Consider the following 4,872-nt stretch of genomic DNA (forward strand, 5'->3'; position numbering starts at 1 on the left):
GCCTCAGTCGTCGTGGTCCACCTCGCCGACCGTGTTGCCGGTTCACCTCTCCGTATTGGCCTCTGTGACCGCCGTGTCTAGTCATCGACCTCCACACCGGTTCACGCAGCGCTGATCCCAAGCGAGAGGAGAAGAAGATGGCAAAGTTAAGCAAAAAATATAAGGGATTTCAGGTGTATTCTGTATGGCCACTCGAACATGAGCCTGTTGCTCAAGCTTGTGTACAATTGACCCAAGAATTCTTCAGAGAGAAGACTCTACGATTGTTAATTATGTGCATTCCGACAGTACACTTGGAGACAAGGAAGGATTATACTCAAGATGTTGTAAATTGGCAACGGCAGCAAGTCGATTCGAGGATACTTGCGTCTGAATACCTTGAGGCAAATAAAGATCACTACAACAAAAATGCCATGTAGAGGCGCTAAATGTAGGTGTTAAAGGCGCACTAAATCATCTCTAGCAGATTTTAGAGTCGCTCAGTAAAGCGTCTTACGAGCGTCTCAAAGACCAATGAGATGCGGAGGTAGCGTGTCTACATGGAAATGAGACGGTTTAAGAGCGTCCTTACAAAACGGGATATGAGACGTTTTAAGACGTCCTAACAAAGCGTGTCAACATGGATACGAGACATTCTGAGAACATCTTTATACCCCTAGGGATGCTTTGATAAATTCATGCTAGATGCAACTGTATATATCCACTTCCTATTGTATAAAATGTTTCTAATCAATTACACTTAATAGAATTACTTGCTCGTATGAAATAATTGGACTCTTTTTTACATATCATAAAATATTCAAAACTTGTATGGCATGGCACGAGATAATAACATTGTATTACTCAGAGTAGTAGTAGTTTACAAACTCAATGGTACACATCACCTATAAACAATTACATGTTGCACGAGATAATAACATATATGATTTTTAGTTTCTACATGTTGATAATGGAACAATAGCTCCTTGTGTTCTCTGCTTCTCTAGCGTATCCTTGTGGCAACTGCCTTAAAATCCCGCACATAGAAGTTTTTCTGCGAAGAAAGCCCAATGAGATATAAATAAATTTATTTGAACGTTTATCAGTAAGTTTTCGTTTGCTGAACATACAGCCATAAGAATAGAGAAGAACAGTATTACATATACCACAGTGAGTAAACATGCACTGCAGAAGTTCAATCTAGCCGTGTAGATTTCATGTGCCCATATGAAGTATAGATACATACTGTAAAAAGAAGAAAAATCATTATGTCATGGATAGATTGTCCAAGATGAGAATGCTTGAAGTGTATTTCTTAGAAAAATAGCAATTAACTAAGTATTTACCATACAATGCGTATATATGTAAAGAAATAAAAGCAGTTTAACATACAGGGACTGAATTCTAGTGGTTGTTGACACTAATAGTCTCTAAGCCTTAATACTAGCTCTGCTTGTTAAGGGGATGGGTTACCATAAAAATACTGAATTCTCATGGTAGTTCATATTAATAATCTTCAGTCTAACACAATGTCTACATAATTATAAGCGAGAATGATACCATTTAGCTGCTCGAGACATAGTGCAACACACGTGACCCAGATGTTTTACATTATCAGATATGATTAAATCTTACCAAACAAGATAATATATCCATCCACGGTGCTCTTTATCAGACAACATGAGAAAAGTTTCTGCAGGTGAGAAACTGCATGTGTGAGTTGATCTCTCTGTTTAGAGTAGAAGCCATGTTAATTCTAAGAAATGTCAGAACATGGGCACAAAGCTCTTAATTTTAGTTATGGGAGGGGAGGGGGTGAAGGTGATTTAACAGTTGATAAACAACTATTATTAACTGCATGAAAAAGAAAAATGTGTTAAGAACACTGACCATCCTATTCAATCAGGATATTATCAGAGGCTTTTTATCAAGCACCTGCAAACGTGAGGGCCAATAATTTGGGAGCAAACAACGAAAAAAGCTATGTGTAAATTGATGTAGTAGTCTAAATTGAAGTGGTAGTCTAAATGTTTAATCGGTAAACAGATGAGAGTTTAGAAAAAAACTGGCAAAGCAGTGTTGTCCTATCTTAATAGGATAATCTAATGTACAATGTCAAGATTCTCCTCCACAATTAAGTACGCATCAAGGGAGCGGCTCCAATTTTTTACTTGGGATGAATTGGTAGAAAAACTAAAACAAAAATTAGATCGACTCACATATAAATGAACTTGCCGCCTTGCTGCTAGTCGACAGTGTCAAGCAAGAGGACAGCCTACCTGATGGAAACGAGCTTCACATGGCTGACGACGCTTGTTGGATTTTTTTTTTTGGTCGCAAGACGTCGGGTTCTTGGAGATAGAGGATGCCGGGCGAGCAAATGCAGGGCCGGGTGGGAGTCGTCGCCGGGGCATACAATTTCCCCCCGAGGATTATATAAACTAATTAAGTCTCTGATAACATTGTTGCCGTGGGCGAACAAATAAAACAGCTACATACAGAAAGGTGGATCTGAATCAAAGTCTGAACGACAAGGACAACGAACATACAAATAAACGAGCGCCTAACTGATCAATACCTTTCATCCTCGTCGATCTTGTTCCTCTTCTACCTTCTGTCGGGTCGTATCTCGCTACGATCTCAGTAGGAGGAGGTGGCGATGTCCAGTTCCATTGCCCGCTCCACCACCCGTCATCTTCCTTTCAGCCGGAGTGCATGGTGTGCCGGAGCTGCAGCTCGAGGTGGCCGGAGTGGGGCTGGGCCACCGCCTGGAGGCCCGGGTCCCCGAGCCTACAGTTGGCGGCCGACAGGTGAGGGGTGTGGACCTGCTACAGCGAGTCCGGGTGAGGAGGAGCAGGATCTTGGCAGAGAGCAGCGGTGTGGCATGGCGGCGCTAGGTTTAGAGGCCAGAGATCACACCCTTTTTCCATGGAAGTTACTTTTTTGGGCCATCTCGCACGATGGGGGATTAGGATGGTGGTGGTGGCGCAAGATATTTTGAACCACCGGAATCCTTTTTTTTCTATGGGAACCAAGGGACGATGTCCTTTGCGCCTCAGAAATCGTCCCTATGCACCAAACGATTTTGAATAATAAGACGTAGATAAAAGCGTCGACACAAAAACGTCCCTACATGCCTATTTTGTTATAGTGGATCTTTTGCACACCTTAATTCCTGGATGCGAGGATACAGAAGTGAGTCGACCGAGCTGGCCACGACCCGGACTACGCCGTCGCTCCTACTGCGCCTAGAAGCGCCCTGTGATTTCGCCGAACTCGAGCCGCCGGCCGCATTCGACCTTGGCTGTTGCCAAACCGCCAGCTGCCGATGCACCTCTAAACCGCCTCACTCGAGTGGCCTCAAGACGCCGCGGCCCTCGGCGGCGAGTCGCTGTCCTACTCCACTCCACTGAATTGCCCGTCCGTGGCCTTGAGTCGCCACTCACCAAGGGCAGGCCCCTGTTCCGCGGCACTGCGTAAAGTTGCCCTCACCAATGTCACTCCCAACGCTGCCATAACCGGTTCTGAGAGCCGCTTGTGCCTCCGCCTCGTCGACCGTCGCGCCTTGAGCCAGCCCTTTGTTCGCTTGGCCCTTCCTCTACCGCTGCGAAACAAACCACTGGCCGTCAGACCACTATTCTAAACCAGCCCTGCTTCAGGTGCTTCAGGAAACGCAAGTGAAGGGCCGGTTTGAGGGACAACAAAGTCAAAATTAAAATGAAAGGGAGAAGCAGATCAGTCAACAAACGACCGACTCGGGAGTTTTTTCTGGTCCACTTGATAAAATGTCATATCAATTGGAGTGTGTGGATATCATTCTTGCGTAAGTACCGAGACCGTGGACCATGTCCCGAGAACATACAAGGATCAATTGTATTGAAAAAGTTATCTACAGATGACACTTGTGGATCATCGATTATTCGAACAAATCAGGTGATGTCCATCCCAAGTTATTTTATTGGCATATATTGTTTTTAACAAAGAACAATTATTCTGGTCCGTGATATTTTTTCACAGGACTACTATTCATTACAAAGGTGTTGCATAAGGGGCGCGCGCCAGCATCGTTTTTTGCACTAGCACTTGTCCGTGTCGTGCTGCTGGATGGATACATACGCGAACCGCCGCCCCCGCTACATCAACACAACATGATTGACTCGCCCGTCCGCACCGGCTCACAACGCCGTGGCCGGCCCCGTCTGTTTGTTCCCGCGGCCGTCTCGGCCGTGATGGATTTCACCTTTACTGTGGTGATGGTTAACTCCGCGGTGGATATTTTCTGGCCTAACATATCAGGTGAAATCCATCCAGTATATATTTATATTATATATTGCTTTATTTAAAAGAGCAATTACTCCGGCTTGCAAAGTTATCTAATGCAGGACCCTAAACCGCCATATTGGTGCAAATTTAAAGGCCGTCAGAAAATTTTCGGCTTAAAAAGAAGGATTCCGGTTTAAAAATCCGACTCAAGGGAAGGTTGTCTCCCACAAAGCTTTGAAGCTCTCAATATCCGGTTTAAGAATTTCCGGTTGAAAGAATAAATCTCTCGCAAGTTCGAGTTCTCAGGAAAAATTAAGGGGACCAAAGAGAGTCTGTTGCACATCACAGCTCAAACATAGGTACCCCTTGAGCACAGCTCACAGTATCATTTGGGGGCTTGGTCCTATTCAAACCATAGCTACACCTCTTGATACGGCTATCAAGCCAATATTATCATAAGGGGCCAAAGAGAGTCTGCTGCATAGCACAGCTCAAACATGGGTATCCCTTGAGCACAGCTCACAATATCACTTGGGGGCTATGTTTGAACCATAGTCACACCTATTGATAGGCTTAAGGCCACCAGGGAAATCACTTGGGGGCTCTGGTCGTATCCGAACCATAGCTTAT

General features: G+C 44.6%; 1 long non-coding RNA gene across 3 annotated transcripts; it reads right to left on the reverse strand.

Moving 5' to 3' along the window:
• Nucleotides 1-821: 821 nt before the first annotated feature.
• On the reverse strand, nucleotides 822-3,575 carry LOC125510828. Of its 3 annotated transcripts, XR_007284766.1 has the most exons (4): nucleotides 2,558-3,065; nucleotides 1,615-2,470; nucleotides 1,146-1,224; nucleotides 822-1,033 (listed from the first exon to the last, which is right to left on the reverse strand). It is a non-coding gene; the product is annotated as an uncharacterized LOC125510828 (long non-coding RNA). The 3 variants fall into 3 exon arrangements; XR_007284768.1 differs by having other exon boundaries at nucleotides 1,140-2,470; nucleotides 2,558-3,575; XR_007284765.1 differs by having other exon boundaries at nucleotides 1,146-2,470; nucleotides 2,558-3,573.
• Nucleotides 3,576-4,872: the final 1,297 nt, after the last annotated feature.

Source organism: Triticum urartu, chromosome 1 (assembly GCF_003073215.2).
Source record: "Triticum urartu cultivar G1812 chromosome 1, Tu2.1, whole genome shotgun sequence".
NCBI lineage: Eukaryota > Viridiplantae > Streptophyta > Magnoliopsida > Poales > Poaceae > Triticum > Triticum urartu.